Genomic DNA, 23740 nt, shown 5'->3' with positions numbered 1-23740 from the left:
AAAGTCCTGCGATTATGGAAATCGCTGTTAGTCACCGTATTCACACTATTTATTCGTTTTATTCGTTTCCAATAATATCACTTTTGGCAATGAAAGTGTCTTCGATGCTCCAAGACCCACGACTTCCTTTCTTCCGAATCATGGAGGTCTCGCACAAAGATTTCCCATAAATTGACAAAAAGAATTCCAGAAATCCAAATGTCGCGGTAGACCACGCTTCGGAATGTAAATCCGCGCGTTCCCCGTACGCCAATACCTCCCGTTTTATTGTTCAAGAAAGCAACAGACAAGGATTGGCTGGCGAACGCCATGAAACTTCAGCGCACTTTCGCGGCCATCGATTCGTATTTCCGTCGCTCATAAATCCCTACGTACAATCGCGGTTTTTCGTTCAGCGAACGGGCGAGTGCTATACACACAACCGTGGGCATAATGTTCTCACGCATATCGCTGGAAAATGGGGTGGTCACGATACACCGTGTCTCTGGTTCTCTCGCTTAGGCACCTACGTACAATTCGGTGTAAATTTCTAGACGCCGCATGCCAACGCTGGCCGCCCTGGTTCTTGCGACAACGCTCTTACGACTTCCGCGATTCGGTATCGCAATTTAATAAGCGCGCCATTTCTTGCGATACGGCGAACGATATATCGCCGGACTACAAGACAAGCGGCGCTGGATGCATTAGCTTATTAAGGCTGTAAGAAATAATTGAGGAAAAAATGAGCTGAATAGTAGCACAGACGTTGGATGACGAATAGTTGTGGGAGTCGTTGCGGGATTAGTTGCAGAGTTATAGGACTATAGTTACGACAACTATTGCACTCCTCATAGGGTGCTTCAGGAAAACAGCCGTTGGCCATTCAAGCGGAATTTCATTTTTTCGTTTGTCACGAATCTTCATTCACGAGAATCGAATAGTTGATTGCCTTGGATGGGTCTCGAAACATTTTGGCTGGAAATGTTCGACTATTTTCAATTCGAATAAAATGAACTCCTTTATTTATCCATAAATAAAAACAATTCCACATTGTTCCATTATACATCATCCTTAAAGTAACGGTGTCGAGGCACACAAATGCAGGAAGACGTCGAATGATCGATAGCGTACTTGACTTCGAGAACAGCTCGATTCTCAGCCCCGATAATAATCGTAAATCATACCTGAGGATAACTCAAAAATTCGTCGCGAAATGACACACGTATTCTCCATCGCGACAACCTATTAGCGGTCATCGAAGCGAATGACAAAGAGCTGGGACAGCGTCCATCGGTTCGGTGTGAATTCTCAGAATTCTACGAAGATGATATTCTAATTAGGGTCGACGGATTCCGGCTTCACGAATTCAGGCAAACGTGTTTTAAATTAGCGAAGAAGAAACCCAACCGAGGAAGGGACTCGTTTCTACCAGAGAGGGGATTCATGATTATTTAAATGCGCGTTAACTCGAAATCGAATTAAATGACCGTGCATACGTAATTGGGCGTTGGTTCATCCTCTTATTGGACGGTATGCATCGCTTATGGCGTGGTTTCCTACTTCTTTCATCCGGTTTTCGTTCCTTTTGTGCAATAACACCGAGGTTGGGCTCAAAGGCAGCCTTCACGGTTGTCTCTCGCCTTTATGCATGTATGCAATTACGTTAGGACATGTACACTTTCTCCTAATGTGTGTAATCAGAGTGTCATAATAATAATAATTGTTTTGGGAGTAATAACGACTACCCCTTATCGTGTCGCGTGCCATGTAATATAAATATTCCTTCTTCCAAATTTTTGTTTCATTTCTAGAGAATTTCTTTTCTCTAAAAAAATTCTACTATAATACAACCATCCACGAGTCTCTTAAGTGGCTTCAAAAAATACAATGCTACGCGCACGCACATTCTGTAAAGTTTCCCCAATAAAATTTGCAAATTCTCGATCGGGGACATCGCACAACAAGGGGTTGAATTATCGAGTCGTGTCGACTTAATTCGAACGGATCTTAACGAACCCCGATGTTTATGCAAACAACGGAAATCGTCAGTCACGAAGAAACGAGATCGACGGTGGTTCTCGCCAGCGTTTTCAATGGTAACTCGCGTCGGTGAAGCTTACGCAACAGCCGTGGCCCGTATCTGGAGCAGAGATTTAAAGGGTGTCAGCGTATTTTTCGCATCGGCATGAAACTGGACCGACGAAAAATTTCGTAACCGTGAGTTCTTAACACATTAATGTTTATATGTTCGTTTGCGCAGATTTTGCATAAAGATCGACAGTTCAGCGAGTAGATTTTTTCACATAATATCGTACTTCTAATTCTTCAAGTCCGTCAATTCTTCGAGCGAAGACACGTTCGCATCCACGCGGAACTCGACGTGAAAGGTTCTGGAAAGACGGATAGGCAGGTATGCAGCAGGTAAGTGACCTTTTCGTTGGTAATCGGAAATGAAGAAAGAAAACTCGATTGCGTAAAGGATGTCACCGGTTGATCGTCACCTCTTAACACACGGGAGGGCCCAGCAGTCGAACACCCGCAATCGCATCTCGTTATGCAAGAAGCGACGATGCAAAAGTCACTCATGCGGGACCTATCCACGCAAGGACATTCTCAGAGTACGAAGTTTTCAGCTGTTGCGTTGCAATCAGCGTTTGTGCAACGTTAACGACCTCGACAATGGGGACAGATATGCGGCCAATTATTCCCTCCTCCTCCTCCCCCCCCCCCTCTCCCCGGTCAGGGGGGATTCGAGAATTAATTCGCGAGCGTATATAATAACGTACGATCGCGGATATCGCGTGCAATTATATTGTTTCGCGACGCGATACGATTGAGATAAACGATTTTCAGAGCGTTCGTTCCTTTCACCCGACGATCGAGACCAGATCGCGATACGGTTGATGCGTTCGACCACCGTATCCTGGAGACGATTCTCCAATTTCTTAAGACTGCGATTTCATATGAATTTTTAAATTCTCGTTGACTCGTTGATCGAATTAAAATATGTAGCGTTGGTTGGGAATCCTTTGGATTTCTTATTCTTGAAGTTTAATAAAATTTTGAAGTTTCTTTTGGAAGACCTTCCACTTTTGTATGCTTCGAATAAGCTCTCGCAGACCAAGGATTAACACAAAAACCTACCAGCCATCGTTATTGAACAAACAATTCATGGAATCCGTCTATCTTCTATTAATTATTCAAGACTTGTACCTATAGGAGAATTATTCCAGTGTTAATCATCGTTTAGGAAAAGTAAAAAATGGATGACTCGTCTCGCCGTTTCTGTGGGTCGGTTGCGATGCCCCAACCTTGACCTGTATCGAACTAGACCGATTCTCAAGTAGGCTCGTATGCACATTTCGCAATGTTGTTCCCAACACCAATTTCACTTCGACCGTGACTCGAGTCGGAAAGCAACGCGGTCCGACGGACCACTCGTCGATCATAGCGATCGAGAGTGGTATCGGCCGATCGGACATTTTGCTCCGTTTTCACGGCAACTGGAACAAGTCTGCTTCACGCTTTCGAAAAACGAGCGCAATAGAAATTGGCGATATTTAGCTTTTCCTGGTGTTCCATTTTTCAAAGCGAGACGATCGAGCTCGCTTCACGCTTTCGAAGTGTGTCACGGAGGAAAACTAGAAATTCGTTTGCTTAACTTCCTCTGGAAATTTCGTGGACCATGCGAAAATTATGCGAACAGCGTACCACGATTTTAACGCGTTGACTAGCAGAGTTAAAACTCGTGAAAAATTCTACGAAAATAAAATGAAATGTAATTTAACTCGCTGAAATCTCGACGAGATCTTGTTTAAATTACATCTTAAATTATGTTGGCGATAAAAGGAAGAATTTTATCTGGGAACGTTGGCGGCTTGTCCCATGACGGCTTGGGCAGAAAATATAAAACATAAGTGACGTGTATACAAAGTATCGTATTAGCATGAGAACAGGATTGTGACGGTCTTGTTAATATAACTGCCGATTTGATGGTAAATTACAGTCAAAATAGAATTGTGAAATCCGCGGCATGCCGTTCGGAATAACTATTATACTATACGCGAGTTTCTTTTCGTTGGCTGGGAGACAATATGAATGCAAATGATGACATTCTTGATTATAATGGGAGAATGTACTACCCACAGCTGTTGCTGTATGAAAGTAGTGGTTCCACGGGCCTCGCAAGAAAGTAGCATTCGCTTAATTGTTTAATATGTCCCCTGCGCACTGTCTATAAGAATTAAACGACCATGCAAATTACAAAACCCAACAAATCTCACGGCTGTGGTCGTACAGAAAATTCATGTTATTAAATCGCTTCGCCTGAGGAAGTTGTGTAAGTCGGAAGGTTTTCGATAGTCATTCGGATCCCGTAATAAGGACAATAAGTTGACGTAAAATAATTGATTTCAAATAAGGTAGACCATGTCAAACAGCAATTTTGTGATTTTAGTATTAATTCGCTTCGTGAGACACATCAGGCAACGCGCGTAATCGCATCTCTGTGGTCAAGTCGTATCTGATCGAAACCGTGGAACAGAGGAAAAAGGAAATTAAACGAGGAAAGTGGCTGGGCTTCCAATCGTGTAATTATTAAATAAACATTAGGTGGAGTTAATGAAATTTAATTACGCTTCGCACGCAGCTCGTAATATCTCTCTCGAGTCAAGTACTTTTTCCTATAGTTGAAATGATGATTCAGAAAGACGATTCAATAAAAATATTATTATCGAAGAAATGTGAGAGAAATTGGTCCATCAATCTCCATTAAAAATACATGTTAGCCCAAGTCGACAACTGAAGGCCCGATTGAATCATAAATTCTTCCCGCCTCCGCAATTTCGTCGCGTTTAGGTTAAACGTGTTGAGATGACGAGGTTACCAGGAGTCAGCTACTTCGTATGTAATTGATATTAAGAAAATGAAAGGATATAGCGTTCGTCGAGGTATTGCGCTCTAGTAATTCGCAATTTGTGTTCAAAGATTTAAGATACTATAGAGAAAAGAATGTTCACTGCATTAACGAGGCTGTCGACACCTAATCAGGCCATTCCGAGCATCCCTCCGGCATTCCCAACTAAAAAGACCTACTTTATAGAAACTCTCCAACAAATTACCTCCACTCTCCCACCACGTCTGTCTTTGTACTCGATGAAGCGATAAGAAAAACGCGTCCAACGACTCTGCAGCACACGTGTACATACATCTAGAGTTTCCCGTCGAATTCTGACATTACGCGTACGAGACACCACCCAACCGGTCGTAAAACGAGTATGTGCTGCAGCGATTTTCAACCTTGACCCGTATTCAGGCAGCGTAAACCCAGGATCCACGGTGAATCGAGCAGGTCCGAAACCGAAGGAGCGTGAAAACGACTTTATCTTCGCCGGCGAGGCTCGCACCGAACGGTGGCTCGTTTCGTGGTCAGCGTCGTCGGTCGTCGTGGTACGTGAAACGAAATGAAATGAAGGACGTGCCCCGGCGCCGAATTGTGTCGAGGATCCGAGATTGATATCATGCGGGTCGGTAACGTGAACCAAAACGTGAGCTAGCGTCGCGCGCGATGAAAATTCGGTGGACGAACTCGATAAATTCAGAAACCGGCGTGCGACGAGCTTCCATGAACCTGCCGGAGGTTCTTGCCCTTCTTTCCTCTATGAAAGAGCTTCTGGTAGCAGCGGCCAAGAGAATGATCGCGTAGGAAACCAGTCATTCATGCGACGTTATGAGACTTCTCAGAAACGGACTTTTTTTCATCTGTAAAGTGAGCTGCTTTAGTATTTTATTCCACGTGAACGGTATTCCGCTGATTTATAGCGGGATTTTTTTTTTTATATATATTCAGCGCGTTCTTACGAAGGGAAATATATTTTTCTTGAGGCGATAGAACGAGTAGCGTCGATGATATTAATAGTCAAAGCTTGTAGTTCGATGCTAGATAGCTTAACATTAAAAATGATCACTCTCGATTTGTAAATCGCAGACACACCCGACGAATCGAATTTTAATTTGTACGTTTTTTCGCGTCGTAGTTAGTCGACTGGAAATAATACAAAATGTTTATGCAACGCCGGCTGCGAGAGTCCAGGCGAACAGTTTTAGTAAATCCTGTCGAGCAGCTTGCGACATGCTAAATAATATGTAACGGTTTTGAAATGTCAGTAAGAAATCGATAACCCTATTTCTGCACCTAGCGCACATGAGCCGCGAATAATAGAATGTCCTTTCGTTACGTTTTGCGAAATAAGGATTAGTACTGTAATCCTTTTTACGATGATAGGCTCGAGAGGCACGGCGGCGTTGGAAGAAAAAAAGTAATGTCTCGTATAATGGGGGGATTTAATTGAAATAGCGCGCGACGAGGCAATGAGTTATTGCAATATTCATGCGCTTGATCCATCTTTGGCCCCGAGGAATGACGACGAATGAAAGACGCCGAAAAATCGAGTCGTAAATAGCAGCCAACGTCTTTATGAAGACGCATCAAACAGTCAACGAGATAGTCAATTCGAATTTTGAAAGGTTTTCTTACATAAATTCGAGTATTAACACTCTCGGGTGCTCGAAGAATTTCAGGAGGTGAAAGGAAGGATGTTCAAGAGAATTCGGAGCTTTGCAAACAACGTTCAAATGGTTCAAATATTTCATTAGTCCGCATTACTAAAGAATAGAATGCTACTTAAAATAAAATAAGAACACGTATTCTTTATTAATTTCTTCCGTGTTGATAGCATGAAGCTGAAGAAGACAAAATGAAAGCTGGCGTTAGACACGAGTCTAATTTTGCAATAGTTTTCGAGGACCTTGGAACGAAACGAAATTGTTTACGGATCCTTAGTGGAATGTGGTAATTGAGACTGCAGAATGTAAATGTGGAACTTCTGGTCAAGGATAGCGGTTATAAAAGTAACAACTGTAAGTGCTGCTCAAGCTGCAACTTGTCTGCCATTACAACAGTGACTATTAACCTTAATGGTGGCCAAGTTACACGTACAAATAACTGTTTTACAAAAGCCTGTCGCGTTTTCACCTCTGCCACCTGCTCTTTGTGCCCCATGGCTGTTTAACGAAGTACAGTTGAAAAATCGAAGCTAGCGAAAATAATTGAAAAACATTTTCTTTAGCTCCTTCGATGCCCCAAACACATAAAATTTCAATTAATTATAAAATTAATAATTCCTCAAGTATCTTCCACGCGCTAACTTCGTCTCTGTTCTTTTCCCTCCTTTTTTTCTAATTTTTTTTTTAAAGCATTACAGTGCTCAGAGGATCGAATCCGGAGCATTGAATCGGGTAAAAAGTTAGGCTCGCTCTTTCTCTCAAGTCGAACGCGATTGCGTCGAGTTCTTCATTTATGTAACTAGAAATTGAAGAAATCGGCTGGAATCACGGTGCATCATGAATAAACGAAGACTAGTTGCGCACTTCGACTCGCCACGAATTAATTTACATTCCGCTAATTGGCCTCCGTCTCTTGGCAAGGTCTGCACGCCTCGCGACGAGCCGTTTAACGCAACGTTTCTAACAAACTGTAGCACTTGAACTACATTTGAAAATCAATCTCATTAAACGCTCGCTCGGTGTAGGTATCAACGGACGAGTGCGCGACAAAGCGAGGTAATGAAAGCCTGACAAATGAATCATGGCAGGTTCCAAGACGCCATGATGCAACGAGCTTCTTATCCACAATTTTTTAGACGAATACCACCGATGTACATTCGTTTCCCTGCATCGTGATCGATCAGTCGACTAGCTTTTAATTCGTGGTAGCGATGAGGTGGCAAATTACACAAATGTATGCTACGGTGTTATCTTAATTGCGGGTAGAATTTATTTGGCTCGAAATTTACTTCATCCACTGCTTGAAATATATTTAAATGTTCACGTGGAAGATAAACGTACTCGAACTATAGCATATATTATAGTCAGCAGATAGGTTAGTCGCGAGTATTGGTTCCCACGATACACTGGGGGCAATTAGTTACATTGTACGTAAGTTCAGTTATACTTACGAGACCGGAAATCATGCACGAAAGAAGGGTATTACGTGCGTTGTAATTATGGGGGTTTAGGATAAAATAAAAATATTTTCCTACCCTACAAACAGTTCGTATTTATGTACAAGAAGCGAACATTCTCCAGGTACACAGTTCCAGTGGAATTAATTTGTAGACAATCGCGAATATTTTACGTTTACTCGAGCTTCGAGACATCGTCCACCCGGAAGCTGTCTTATTCTGGATTAGGCAACGTCGTGGACAATGCTTCGCTGTCGTTTCGGTTCATCAGGTAGCTGTCGAACGGTGGCTCGTCTCAAATTTCAAAACTAATTTCCGCTTGGGCAAATGGAGTTTTTACAAGTCTTTCGTTTCGAGATCGCCGGATACGCTCTCTCGAGTAAGTTGCACCGTTCAACGCAATCTCCTCCCGTTTTAAGCGTGAATGCGTCAAGGTTTGTCGAAGTCATGAATACTTGACTTTGGCGATGGTATTGATACAGTACACGTCTTAAGGACAGTGATTCCTCGATATATGGACGCTAGTTGGGCTCGATCGTGTCGTTATATCGAGGGAGGGATTTGTTTTTCATGGTATCTTTGGTGAGAGTAGAATCAACGAATTAACGAGGTTTCGGTAACGAAAATTACTCCAAACATGACTCCATTTTGTTATTAAGAAATAAAATCTTTTTGGATAAATTCTTTATAATACGACCTACCTAGAATTATTTTTTTATCGATACGTTGTTAGTCCCATCGCTACTAGAGACGTGCAAATTGCTCTCAACCGAACCAGCTCGCCAATTTTCACAGTCAGCGCGATCAAAAACGGGAACACGCTTTATGTAATAATGTCGACCGCAGGCATTCCCCATCGCGGGGCGGATTACACGGTTTCCATTGCAATTAACGAAAAGAAATCGCGAAATATCGCGCACGCCCGTGATAGAAGCCGGGGTGATGGGTTGCGTAACCGGCGATGACTGAAATAAATAAATCACTCGCGCTTAGAAAACGAGTCAACAAACGAAACACGGCCGCTCATTATTCCGGTACGACTGCATTTTCCTAAGCTGCGACTTCTCCTCGCCCAGCCGCGTCGATTCAAACGAGCTGCGCACGCGAAACCTGTTCGATGCAGCTTTACATGGAACAAAGTGCTATACTTCAATAATCACGGAATTCTTTGGCCATGTTTGCATTGACCGTTGCGAAACTAGGAAGAAAACCGTGAGGCGGTCGCGAACATAATTGCCTACTCGTTTTCGTGGATACTGGAGCTAATTTGAGCAAAGTGCAGCCTTGAAGACTTCGCGTTGGAGTTGATGACCGTTTGAGAAAGATTTCGGGATTCTTGAATCGCGAATGTCGGACATGAGCGAGCCTAGAAGCGATACTACCAACTTCTTCAGTCCTTTCTCTGGAATTCTATAATCTACATTAAGAAAGATCAAGTGAGGCATCCGATATCATTTTCATCGATCTCCAACAAAGCCCGTCTCGATTGCGTCGCGTACCAAGAGTGGAACACCTGAACCTTTCACTGCCCTGACCCAAGATCGATCGACTCGAAGGTTATTTGAATACCTCGTGCATTTTTCAGCGTAATTTCATCCGCCTGTGAGAACGCGAACGTGGCTGGCCACTCGAGCGGTCATCGGAGCGAGTCAGAGCGAATCAAAGCCAATCAAGCCAATCCCTTCAAACGGTGTGCAGAACACGTCTCACACCGTAGACCGTGGAGATTGCAAGTCTCCGAGGTGCGTGTCAAGGTCACGCACATTTTCCGACACTGAATATTTAAAGCGGCGGTTGATCCTACCGAGGGTCACTTCAGACGTCTGATGCGGAGTGCGCGCCGATTGGTATTCGACTTTCGAGTTCTCGACTCAGCGTGGGTGTTGTGGGAAAAGGGTATCACTGTTTGCTGGTCCTTGGAGTTCAGAGTTGAGAGGTCTTAAGGACTCGAGGGACTAAGACCTAGGTTCTTAGGGCTGTAGGGACCTAAGGCCTAGGTCCTAAGGACTCTAGAGATCTAAGAGTAAAGAGGTCCTAAAGATTCTAGAAAGCTGGAACTTAGATCCTAAGGACTCTAGGGAGCTGAAACCTAGGTCCTAAGGACTCTAGAGAGTTGAAACTTGGGCTCTAAGGACTCTATGGAGCTGAGACCTAGGTCCTAAGGACACTAGGGAGCTGAAACTTAGGTCCTGAGGACTCTAGGGAGCTGAAACCTATGGTCCTAAGGACTCTAGAGAGTTGAAACTTGGGCTCTAAGGACTCTAGAGAGTTGAAACTTGGGTCCTAAGGACTCTAGAGAGTTGAAACTTGGATTCTAAGGATTCCAAGGATCCTAATTTCCTGTAACTCAACGAAAAACAAAGTTGAAATCCGCTACAACCAAGAAAAAACTGTATATAGGGCACTCTGACTAGCCAAGTTAGCCATTCGTCCCATTCGTTAGAAGGAAGCGTATATTATCAAGACAATTAACATCAGAATGCAATATTGCGTGTCAAGCACTCATGAAAGAATGTAAAGAATCTAAAGAGAATATAAAGAAGTGAAAGATCCAAGAAGAAATCGACATCGTCCACATATGTGCATATTGAGAGAGGAAACACGTTAAGCATACTTAATACAGGACTATAAGCTGTTACGAGTTATGCAGGCATAGTTAATGTAGGACTATATCCCTGGACTAAGTAAGCCGCGTTATGTAACTTCTACACTGCGAATCTAATTGTAAGAAATTTATGCTGCACTCTCTCCCAGCTGAATGTAGTTGGGGCATGCTTCAAACGAGGTCTAACTAACGTTGCATTCAGTGGCTGTTGTAAGGATGTTCATGAAGTCAAATCAAATTGGAAGATCTATACATCATCTTATCTACACATCAGAACGAACTGCTGCGCTGAGAATTATTGTGGTGTACATACAAAACAAAAATATAGAGCGTTGAATCGTGATGTAATTCAATTTTTACTTTACTTACATTACGGTCTTCAGTCTATGCTAGGATTGACATTAGGACACAAGGAACTAAACGGATGAACCGTTTAGAAATCTTAGAGTTACAGGGGCATACTCAAAGCCTACGACCTTTTAAGATCAAGGATCCTAGGATCCTAGGATTTCTATTCGAAGAGGCTACTACTCCGAAGCCTCTATCGAACCGTATACCGTTCAATAGTGTTTTCTTCGGGGATATTTCTCACTGCTGCAGTTTACTATCGCACTGGCAAGCGTCTAACCCGGAACGCTTCCCAAGACGCCACCCTGGAGGACATTCGTCGCATAGCGTGCAGTTATGCGTCCTGCAGACGGCTGGCATCGGCTTGGAACGAGAATATCAGCCGCACAGGCACCGAGAAACGAGAATCTCGCGGAACGTAAACGCGAGAAAAGAGAAAAATGTATTCTGGGTGCGCCCACCATTGTGCTGCCGGCACTGGGTTCTCGCATTCGATTACGAGAGACGAGCGACTGCTCGAGAGGCGAGCGAGCGAGCTAGCGAACGGCTGCAACTGGCAATACCATGGAATGGAATGGAACGGAACGGAATGGCAGGAGTGTTACAAAATATCAGCTTTCACCGTATCAGCGCGCTACGCTGTACATAGCCAGACCTGGCGAACAGCTCGCGACGTGCTTCACCTTCGTCCTCGCCGTTTGTTGTCATCGACGTCGTCATCCCCCGTCATTCCCGTTTTTCCGCGTTCGATACACCCGTCGATGGCACCCGGTCTCCAAGAAACCATCGTCATCGACGATCCAAGGATCCAGGCGGAGCCATATATCTAACATCCGATGTGATTCGACCGGTCAATCGATGATGTCGTCCAGGCTTTTTTCTTCTTGCAAAACGTCCTGGGTATTACTACCGAGCGTTTCGAATTTTGTTAGGCTTAATATTCAAAGCTTGCAGTAGGTAATTTTGTAGTAAATCATTAGAACAGAGCCCCGCGAATAAAAGCGAAGAAAAATTGTTGACCTAAAGTTTCGAGTTTGCTAATTTTCTGATAAATTACACCTGCTAGTAAAATGCAAATTAAAGATAACGACTAAAGAACCTTTTTTCTTCGTTCCAAAAGTGACATGACACGAATGACATACATAGAGGCAACTCCGCCAGGTTTGGTAGTTTTCTGGCGAACCACTCCTGCTAATGCGGAGGCCAACGGTAAAAACAAACAAAAATTTGGTTTGTTTGCGCGTAAAGTTGAATGGCGCCAATGCACCATACATAGAGATAAATTTGCGGTTACCCTACATAGAGGCGACGTTCAAATTAGGTAATATTCTGGGAAACCTGAATTGAAGGTAACTGAAAACTAGTGGGTCATAGCAATGTTCAAAAAACGCTAGCATCGCTGCTGTGAAAAGCATGGTATTTAGGTAGTCTCTATCTTTGGACCAAGAAAGACGTTTACGATTCGTGTTGGATTAACTGTTGTTTGGTTAGAAGCCCAAATTTCAATCTACAAATATCTAGGCGCGTCGAGGCTAATAAAGATAACGCGACCTGATTAAAGCTTCCTTAAAACGACGCAAAAATGGCGACGAGGGAGCCACGGTTTTATAAAATATATAAGGAGTCGTATTTATTTTTATGGTGTTAGATTAAATACCGTGTGTTCAGCGATCAAACGAAGTATTCCTCGAAACTTTCATCTAGGAAGAGACATCTCGACTAGATAAGAGGTTTGTCCACCTCTGAACCACTATAATGATTCAGTCGCGCAGCATTGAGCTCTCCCGGTTGAGCTATCACGTGGAACTACACGTGAACGTAGGTGGCCATTGACTGCCACTCTGTGCAACGATCCCTGTCCGCAATTGGGAAATTTGCAACCGAGTCGGTCCGCGACGGGGAAAAGTGCAATGACGCGCGGTCTCGAGGAACGATCTCTCCTAAAAATGTCGCAAGATTCCTCAACGCTGATCGCCATGTTGCGCAACACCTCGGAGGAACGAGTCTCGTCTCGTTGACGTTACGAATTTAATCGGAAAATCCACGGGACACGCAACCGATGCGTTTTTTTCCACTTGAACGTGTTGCTGCTAACGAATCGTTTAGCCTGCGACTGAGTGGCTGCTCGACTGATTAGCAGAACATCAAGAGTAGGCAGGCAGGTAGGTATTTAATAGGTGTCGCGATACCATTATGCAACCTAGTGGCCTGAGCAGAAGGTGATATTTGGAACATTGTGTAGCAAAAAAGTAAAAACAATGGCTTGGGTATCTTGGTACATCTACAATTAAAGTATCGTCAATGTCGATAAGAAATAAAGTATACAATTTACTGAAGAGGAGTCACACGAACCTGTTAATTATCAACTGAATCTACAAGTGGAACGATGACGAAACAAGGTGACGAAATAGTACGCCTTATCACGAATGCATTCGTCGTTTGCAAATGAGGACTAAATCATTCCTTAAGGTGTAACGTTACCGTTCTATTTTTAGTTATTTCATTCCGTGCATGGGAATTGATCGCGGCGTGTATCTATGATTTGATCTGTGATGTATATATATGATATAAATCACTAGCATCGGTTGCAAGTATCCCAATTGCGGACGGGGATCGTTGCAGAGTGGCAGATCGTGGCCACCTACGTTCACGTGGAGTTCCACGTGAGAGCCAACCCGGGAGAGCTCAATGCTGCGCGATTGAAAGTAAACTTTTTCTTTTTTCTCTCTCCGTCTGTCGATCGGGACCCGTGGTCGGATCAGTCGAGACTCGTAAACTGTCGGTTTACTGTATTTTTAATAGCGGAGAACCGTTACAATCTGCGCGTGTCTTCTTGATCCTGAACACAGGAGCACCGTCAAAAACACAGTTTTGGTCGCCATTAACCCATTATGATAACCAAATCTTCATTTCATAGACTTTTTCTAGTACCATAAACTTCACAGTGTTTAAATATAAATCATTAACACTAAACCTACTTGTAAAAATAGGTACAAATGAACGTCAGTAGGTTCAGTGTTAATTGAATTATAGTTGCGTCAACAGCTGTCTTCAGTTTCGCTTCCGATCGCAAGGTTAAAATTAGACGAACAAACGGCTTCATTATCGCTGCGTAAAAGCGGTACACTTGAACTTTCGATACAACACTTTCGATTATTACCAGCCAATTCATAAGAAGCCCATTAGTCTATCTCTCCAACCTTTCTAAGCCCACTTAAACGACGGATGACACTCGAATGATCGATCTGTACTTTCGCGGCAGACTCTCCAAGTCGATTTACTAGGGTCAGTTTCTACGACTTTAATAACGTTCAGGATTTCTTGGACGCCCTGAGTAATTCTTCGCTGGGAGGTTAATGTCGCCAACGAACCATCGTAAAATAGGAATAAGTGGTAGTGGAGAACAGTAGCAGTTTTTGAAATTTATAGTTATCGCTCTGGTCACTTTCAGGATGGTACTAACTAAATGGTAACTGAAAATAAACTGCATTTTGAATGGACGCAAAAGGGTTCGGAACTCGGTTGATTAAAATCGAGACGATCCTCATCAACACTGAAATTGCCTGGAATACCAGGTCGTCGCCCGTGACTTTTCAGAGACTTTCAAGTTACAGTACGGTTCGTCTCCCTCCTTGGGGCGCCGTCGATCAAACATGGCGAGAGTAGTCGCGATTACAGCTCGCGGGAAAGGACTTTCGACGCTCAAGAAATCGCCGATTCACTTTTGCAATCGTCGAGCGTGCTCGCAGCTGATCTGTGCATGCGTACGCTAGCCGGCAGTAATTTTCGATTTCCGAACCGTTTCAACCGTCACCTAGATCGTTCCATCGCGGAATGACTGGCCTGTCCAGGGTCTAGGCTTTCGGAATTACCGATCCAGCTGGAAATTTCTCCGCGGAAGCCGGACTCTCGTCGACGTTCGTTCCGTTCGGCTGGCCTCGCCGGCTACAATCACCGAACGAACCGTTTCGCGTGCTGAGACTGTTTAGCCAATCGTCTGGTACGCACAAACCTCGAGGACGCGATACTTTTCGATTAAAACGGATTCCAAATGGAATGGTAGTCGACGTTAACTGTACTTTAATTTCATCTTTGACGAGCTTCGATACCGAAACATGCTCGAACTAAAAAGATCGTGGTACGAGTTTCGATCCGCCTGGTCATCGACCTGTCGTCAAAATAACGAGCGATATGTTGAATAACAGATTGAAATTAAGCGTGTCTAGGATCGTCGATGACTGTAACCGTGACCCGCCGGCGAAGTTCGTTCGCCAGCGACCATAATCGCTTCCGTGGCTTTCGCGTTTCTCTTTTTCAGCGGCGCTGCGGACGAGATGAAGCGATAGTAATCTAACAGACGGGCGTAACAACGGTTGTAACTTAATAAACTGGCCAGTTACATAAATGAATTACTACCGCGAAGCACAACGCCACAATTTTACTTTCCAACTTTGGTGGAGAGAATTAAATAACAGTGGGAGGACAATCGGTTCCCTCGAACCATTTCGATCGACTCTGATCCTTCGGAGGAACGATAATTCAGGTATGAATGTGATTTTAATCGAATACTACATTCGAAATACAGCGATTCGTTAAACTCGACGTTTGTCCGTTTTGTTCGAGATAAATGAAACGATTCCAGGGGAGTCTCAGAATAAAAGATCTTGTAATCATTGCAACAGAGATCCATCTCTCGTGAATGCTCGGCCAGGTGGAACGTTGGAACGCGAGGAGTTATGTGATCAATCTTACGAGTAAGAAAACGAAGACAATCGCTGTTATAATTAGTTTCGCCTACAACTTTCTTCCGTGGCAATGGAATTTATTTCCCATTCTTCGTTAGTCGTTTTTTTCAGGTCGATTGGAAGATAACTTTGTATCTTTGAGGAGAAGCAACGAGACCTTTTAAGAAAAGCATTTTTCGTATTACTGAATGTGAAAACTACTTGGAGAAATAGAAGACAATGAGTTCTCTCGGTAATCGAAGCAAATTTAATCTTATTCAATTACAAAAGGAAAAGGTGGATAAATATTTTCTACCTACAACGAGCTGATTCTTGGATTAATAAGGAGTTTCTGTTTATGCTGTCACGTCGGATGGCGATAAAACAATTCCACGAGCGGCCTACTTCGTTTCTGCATCAACTATTCATAGCGACCGCTTGTCGAAAGGTTTTCACCAGGCGTGAAAGCGCCCTGCGCTCGCGGGACAGTTCGGCACCAATCAAATACCGATTCCAGAAGCGACGTATAATAAATCCGTGGCTGCTGCGATCAACGTAACGCGACTGTCGTCGACCAGACGGAAGGAAACCGGCTGTGAATATTTCCGCGCAATTAGCAACCGCGTTGTCCACGCGTGAAAGCACGAGAAAATTAAATCACCTAAAGTAGCGGAAGTTAGGCTCGAGATACTCTCTTCGGCGCGTAATACTCGATTAAATTGATCGTTCGACGGCGAAACACGGAGAAATAAGCAACACTGGGATGGGTCAGGGCCACGGTGCTTAGGGAGGAAGGTAGCTGAAATAGAATGTTTACTACTAACTGGAGTTTCTTTGCTTTTCGTATTTTCGAGGAAATTTTGAAAACAACAGAACTCAGATTCTTCGAGATTGTAGAATAAATTCCTGTTGACTCGGAGTTCTAGGATCCCAGTTTGGACACATCCGAAGCACTTCTTACTACTCGCTATAATTCTCGCTAATTATTTACAACACTCGATGCCCATCGACTGCAAAACCCTCGAGACGAGAGTACCGGGGCTCTTCCAAATACGACAGCTAATTAAAGTGGCTACTTAACGGACAAGATGCAAAAGCGCGGGGAGCCTTATAAGCCACGTTATACAATCGGAGCAGATTTGCCCGTTACGGGTGCTCGCGCGGCTGCCGCTCGAGAGGAGATATTGAAAATGAGAGTTTCGATCTATTCGCTGTTTCTTCGCCATCGAGAAGGAAAGTGTAACACGGCGAAGATTGTGTCAGAGAATAGAGAAATGAAAGTGGCCGGCTGTCAATGGACCGTGAGTTCACGCACGAAGTCGACATTTAGCGGCAATTAAGCGCGCTGGGAAACATACCTACAACAGAAGCTATTTTGGTGCCGTTCTTGTCAGCCTTTGTTGCGGTAACTTTGTGTTGCGAGCTTGTTCGTTCTTTTGCGAAGTTTGCAAAGTTTTATTTGGTGGATAAACGATAGTACAAGTTACGGAGGCTTTTAACATTAAATCTACCAGTTGTAAAGACCTATCTTTTAATTAAATACAAAATATTATACGTGGAGATAAATTGAATAATGCGTGAAACAATTGTGTATAATTCGTATGTTGCATATAATAATTGAATACAAAAATTTAGTTTGAATTTAGTGTTAAATTCCCTCTTTGAAAAATTCTTTGTGAAAGGTCATTAATTTTACAAAGCGCTACAAATGCTATCGGAGATAGAGCTATTACGAAGGTGACGTAGCTTAGAGATGGATTAATTTCCTTTCTCCAATGTGCCTTACATAAGCCTTCGTGATATCTGTAAAATGTTTGCGATTCGAAGAAAGGAGGAACACATTAACCAAGGTGCGAGTTCTCCCCACGGATTTCTCTATGAAAAAGATTGCTATGCGCATAGATTCTGCTACCAGATTGTACGCCTACGTTAAATACCATTCGTGCAGCACCATATATCAGAAGGTATTATCTTCATCGAGTTATTCGCTATACACCTATTGCATCTGTTACATTTAATTGACCAATGTTAAATATATCGCTGGTAAACTTTGATCTGGAAAGATGAAAGCGTATTGCATGGCTGGTACAGCAAGAATTGAGTAGCAAGGAAAATTTCCTTACGATTAAATCGTTATTGTACTGTCAATTCGATACACGACCAAAAAATGAAGTTTCTCGAATCCTTGAAGTTCGACCTCAAACTTGCAACCAAAATTCCATTCCCCTTTCGAGCGCTAAAAATAACCTCAAGCTATTTCAAAATCGTGGATGTTTTATGCAACGCGAAATGGCTCGTACTTCCAAAAATAAACGCAAACTCCTGCTGGGGATCGTTAAGAATTGATATATACGTGGACGGTAATTAATTGACAGCTTTATAGCTCGAAAACATTGATACTTAGATACGCGGACGTACGCGTGCAGCCTTTGCGTGCCTCTTCTCCTATAATATGCTTCCCGCTTGCGAAACAACCTTTATTTAACGAAAAAATTAGATTTGATCGCACTTTCAACTTTGCGATCACGTGCACGTGCTGGAGGCGTGCGTAACTCGCATTTTCGAAACGAGAAGTCAGACCGTATTGTTTGGTAAACACTTTCGTTCCTACCGAAAGCATTGCACTCGCGTCTCTGGCACGTACAGGTGACTTGGATTCGGTGCAAATGGTACACCTGATTCGCAAGAAAAGGTAAAACTCGATTAGAACAAATAATCCATACCTCACGCTGTAGCAAAAATTAATTTGCTTCCCAATTACAGGTACGCGATACCTGTCGATACTAATTTTCCTGTCAATGCAGTAATTCAGACGAAAACATCTTAGTCATTGTTTATTCGCGCGCAAATTTAGAAGCATTCCGGATGAGCTTCGCAAGCGAACGATCGTGCAATCTAATGTTTATGTAATATTGAGTTATTACTTCTCCTTAGGCCCTCTAATTACTCGCTGGTCAAGATTTGCGGAAGTAGTTAATGCGACGCAGGATCTTTGCCTCTGTCACTAATCAATTGGAGGCGCTTACGTGAATAATCGGTTGGTAACGGTTGTTTGCAAACGTGCACGCGGGAAAAGTAAAATGAGAGTCGTTAATTGGAAACGAAACGACGAAAATAGAAGCGATCGATGCAAAAGCATTAAAGTGATACTGGTTGTAATTAACCGTGTCGTTAAGAGACGTTTATTTTGCGCAATTAAGGATATGCCAGACATGGGACCTTTAATTATCGAGGCTCTTACGTTTACGCGGAGACTAATTGTTTTAGCAATTTTTTCGTTATTAATCTGATCTCGTTCTCGTCTCTGAAATTGCGCGGCCCGAGGTCGACAAGGTTTCTCGTATGATTAACTCCATAAGAGTGATTTATTAGTTTAAAAACAAAGTGGCTCGATCGAGAGGCATGCCCGAGGTGATGTTGTTAAATATGTTACGGTTATTTGAAAATTAACCGAACTATTTTTAGACAAGAGCCATGTAATTAACCAGAATACCTTCGCTGCGTTTTAACTCGATCAAAGAGGAGATCTCAATTCGATTTAGATTACATTTTTCTGCGAGATTTTAAAAGATGATGCTATCGTGCACGTAGAATCTTAAATCGGTTGTTGTTTACAAATCTCTCTGCGTTCCTTGTGTATTGTTTTGCTATTTTTAGCGCCAAGTAAGATTACCACCTTTCTAATCACATTCCATCAATATATTCAACTCTTAATGGAACTCAACCGCGTGAATCGCCGTTTTATGACCGGGCCAATGTTGGCCGAGTAACGTAAAAATAAACTGACCAAGAATTCGGCGTTTATGATCACCTTAAAGTTTGTCTGCATATCGATTCGAGCACACAACGAATTTCTATTCGTATTTGAATACCGTGTCTCATGTGACGAAGTGACAACGGAGGAATCGTAACATTAGTGTCATACATATATGCATGACATGACAGTCGGCGTGTTAACATACTTTGAGACCATTGAAATCGGTGTGGTCGTTGCTAATTTATGCAATTAACGTTAAACAGGGTTCGCAGCTGTGTCTAGATTATCGAGGAGTGGGTTAGGTCCCGAAATTTTTAGTACTACCGTTCGAAAGTGCAATTCTAATAATTGCATTTTAATAGGCACGAGTATGAATTATTTTCGCTCTCGAACGCTCGTGATCCTTTCCCCTTTAACACATTCCAAGGTCTTTGGAGTCGATAAAGACATTAATATTGCAAATAGCCATGCTTAGCAGCTTTCCATCTAAATTCTCTTGCGAATAGCAAAAACAAAAACCTTGGAATCGAACAATACTTAGCGAATGAAAAGGATAGATCCCGTCGATTCTCGAAGTAGATCTAATAGACAGATCTATACGAAGCAAGATCGACCAGGCTGTATGTAAATTGCTAAAAACTTACGTCATGTATGGTCGACAGGAGTGGAGCTGCGTCGATCGAGCGCACGATCTTCCAGCGTCTTCATGTTTCCATCGTCGCGAGCGTCGCGATCCTCTGTATCATCACGCTGACGAAAGGATCCAGGTGTTGCCACTGGCTGCGAAGTTAGCGCAGAAGTGATCGCGGACGCTTTTTATTCTCCGGCCAAGGGTGAACCTGCTCGACTCTTCCTGGGATCTTCCCTATGCTCGACGAGTCCGTTACCCGTTAAGAGACCTTACTTCCGCCTTGGTTCCCCGCCAATTCCGTGATTGCTGCGCATCCAACACGCTTAGCGGTTCTCTTCGCGCGTTCCACCACGCTTGTTTCCTCTCCTCGCGGCCTGGACCCGAGCTGGACAAATTTAAACGAGGCATTACAACACCTGGCAGGTGATAGGGATACATGACAGCCATAGAAACTCCGTTATTTGCCAAAAATAATGCAGTGTTATTTTTAAGATGACGATACTCTTATGACTGTTACTGTGTGCATCGGGCTATTTCAGAATTTTTCTCAACCACCATTGAAGCATCCCTAATATTTTGAAACGATACTGGTTCAAGGCAAGAAGGTCAACAGGTGTCGTTCAATAAGTAATTATTATTTAAAAAATATATATTCGCAAGTAATCAAGATGAGACACGTATATTTTTTCCAATTCCGAAATTTATTTACTCGAAGAGATTTATCTCGCGCGCAGATCGGAAACACCAATGGCTAAAATGTTAGCAGCTTGGTTTATTTTTATTGGGAACAAGCCTTAGAAAACGCGTGATTTTTGGGGGAAAGACGCTACACCGTGAAGTCCGAGTTCTCGAACATAACCAGATGGTGCAAAACTTGATACTAAAAAACTCGTCCTCCCGGTTACGCAAATTCGAATCCGCTGGCTGAAAATAAATGACGCCCATTTACACCGAAAATCGGAGAAAAGAACGTTTCATGTTTGGAAAGTCAAGGTTTACCAAACTTCCACGGATTATGTTTCTTTGAGAAAGTAAATGCGTTCGAAGAAAATATAACAATCGGCGGCCAAGGCGAAGCAAGGGACCACGGGTGCAATCGCACCCCCTGTCACGAAGAGAGTTTCCAAGCATTGACCGTGACGAATCCGTTCTCGAGTTACAATATAAAATACGTCAAGGTGTATTCGATGAAAATGATTGATTGGACAACACCTGTTGAATAGTATTAGCATGCATATCGAGACTATTACTTGTTAGGAATCATAGTCACGAGTATTACTACGAATGTCAAGACTATTACCTATTAGAAATCACAGTCATCAATTGTATCCACTGAACACTTGTCTGCCAACGCAAAGTGATATCTGATATGACTGTTATAAATATTGAAACTAGTTTCCTTCAGAGTCGCACTCTATTAGTGTCCCTCAATGACAGACGACGATATCTTCAGTCTTCTAAATAAAAGCTTCGTTGTTTTACTTATTAAAATATCGAAGGGAGCACATGTTTCTATTGAACACTAAAAAAATGACTCTATTTCGTAATTCGTAGGTAAACTCCGTTCGACATGACAAATGATCTCGAGATAGACGTACCTCGTACGAATGCATTACTAAACCTAATCCTTTCGAACTCCTGTCCTTTCAAACGGTTTACGTATTCAAGCCTCACGTTGCTCGAGCAACGTGCGCTGAAGATGCTTGCCAGAAAGTGAAAGAAACCTGATTTCATTGAGAAAACCTGTGTGGAAGCCTACGTTCACCTCATCATTTCGACCACTTGCTATGAAAAACATTTTCTGTGATCCACAGTATGCCCAGCGCCAAGGACTATTGACTCACGAATTATGAAATTGAGTGTGTCGGAAACCACTGGCTACCGAACATGTGTTTACCAAGTCTTCCTCGTTCGTTTCGATGATTTCTGTCGCGATAACGTCTGTGCCAGCGATAATTCGTGCTCAGGATCGATTTACGACTGAATGGTAGGTGGAATACTCGATGGTTGACAGCGATCAATCGATGAACTAGCTTTCCCTGACGTTTGTTTATGCTATACTCATCTGCGTTGAATGTGTAATTACGTACAAGTTGGACACTTATTTAGAGTTGGATAATTGAGTCGAGCAAATGGAAAAACAAACGTGAGCAAATGGAAAAACAAAGCGGAGATTGACGCGGTTTCATTCGAGGCATGAGCGATTTACGCGCGCAATATCGGACGTTTAGCAACGATTGCGAAACACCCGCTTCCTGAAACCAACAGTCACCATCGAGACTCCTCATCAACCAGTGAAAACGCTTATCCTCCGAATAGCAGTGCAATCGACTACCAGCCAACAATCTAACGGTGACTACACACTCGAATGTTCGTTAGAGAGAGCTTAATGGACCTAGGCAGTCGTATCGCTAGGAAGTCTTCTTTCGGGATTAATTCCAAAGAAGTCAACGCAAGTACAGTCGACAGTTCTTCAGAATCAACATTAACAAACCGCCGCACACAGACACACACATACGTGTAACTAAACAAATTTTCAAAAAGAGCATCCACAAAATAATCCACCTTGCTTAATTTCGATCGGAAAAGTCCACTTTCCAAAGGCAGCAACTTCGAACTGACGTTTCAAAGAAAAAAGAAACAACTCTTCTGAACTTATACATCACGTGTTCGAAAACGACGAGTGTACTCTACGAAACACAGCCGCGTATTTCTTCGAGAACCTAACAATCCGGCACAAGTGCACCCAGTACACGTTGCACTTTCGCTGTCGTTCAGACGACGACCTCTGTCCACGACGATGTGTCCTTACTTGAAACTTGTATCCTAGCCGCGTCCCAAAGCGTTGCACCGGAACTCTTATCCTCCCAATCTGCCTCTTCCCTTCGCGACGTTCAACTGGACAGGCCGCTGGTGACACAGTGGCTTCGAGTGCTCGCAACTTGGACTACGAATGATCGATCGAACGCGACGTGGACGCGATTATCGCGATTCTGTTACTCCGAACCCGATGGCTTTCGCACTTCGCGTACTCGAATTCACGCGCATCTCTTTCACCGTCGCCCTCGAGACACCCTCGCGCCGAGGACACCGCCTGCCTCTGGGTTGGGACGTGTGCTCGTCGCGCGTGGTGTTCGCGCCTCGCCAGTGAGGGAGAGAGAGAGAGAGAGAGAGAGGGGGTGGGTGGGTGGGTGGGGGGGAGGAAAGAGCGAAGAAGCGGCGAGCACGAGAGAGCACACACCGCGGGATTGGAAATTAATGCGAATGCGCGAACGGACTCGGTCTAACTGCGGCCGACGATACCCGTCGACGTCGGTGGCAAAAGCGCGACGGTAGGGGAAGGGGACCCTGGGTCTGGGGACCAGCTCCCGCAACGGCGATTGTGATCGTTGCCACGAACGTGTCCGTGCACGCGGAGAGAAGGTTGCCTCGCCACAGCGATCGCTACGCTACTGTCGCTAGTTTCAAAATCGGGAAAGTCGAGCTTCGGGGGCGAAGAGAGGGAGGAGGACCGAGGAGGGGCTATCCTACCCCCTTTTCGCGGCGATTGGGGGGGTGCTGGTTGATGGCACTGGGGTTACACTCGAGAGTTTACCTGGGAGGCTCTGCAGAAGTAGAAATTGACAGTGGTTTTGGGAGAAGTGCACCTTTGTCGATGATGCAACTCCCAAGTGG

At 43.7% G+C, this 23740-nt stretch overlaps 1 protein-coding gene across 4 annotated transcripts in view; it reads right to left on the bottom strand.

Moving 5' to 3' along the window:
- LOC128890223 (A disintegrin and metalloproteinase with thrombospondin motifs 8) overlaps positions 1 to 23496 on the bottom strand; it is a 51074-nt gene extending 27578 nt beyond the window's left edge. For 2 of the 4 annotated variants that reach the window (XM_054148528.1, XM_054148526.1), the window contains exons 1-2: positions 22878 to 23496; positions 20079 to 20450 (exon numbers count right to left, since the gene is read on the bottom strand). The gene's annotated coding sequence lies outside the window, so the exon portion shown is untranslated. Of the gene's footprint in view, positions 1 to 8701; positions 8981 to 20078; positions 20451 to 22877 lie in introns of those variants that run through there. The other 2 variants (XM_054148529.1, XM_054148527.1) reach the window with 2 other exon arrangements.
- Positions 23497 to 23740: the final 244 nt, after the last annotated feature.

Source organism: Hylaeus anthracinus, unplaced genomic scaffold, assembly GCF_026225885.1.
Source record: "Hylaeus anthracinus isolate JK02 unplaced genomic scaffold, UHH_iyHylAnth1.0_haploid 12000, whole genome shotgun sequence".
Taxonomy (NCBI): domain Eukaryota; kingdom Metazoa; phylum Arthropoda; class Insecta; order Hymenoptera; family Colletidae; genus Hylaeus; species Hylaeus anthracinus.
The sequence above is the reverse complement of the archived record's forward strand: the minus strand, read 5'-3'. Positions and strand labels throughout refer to the sequence as shown.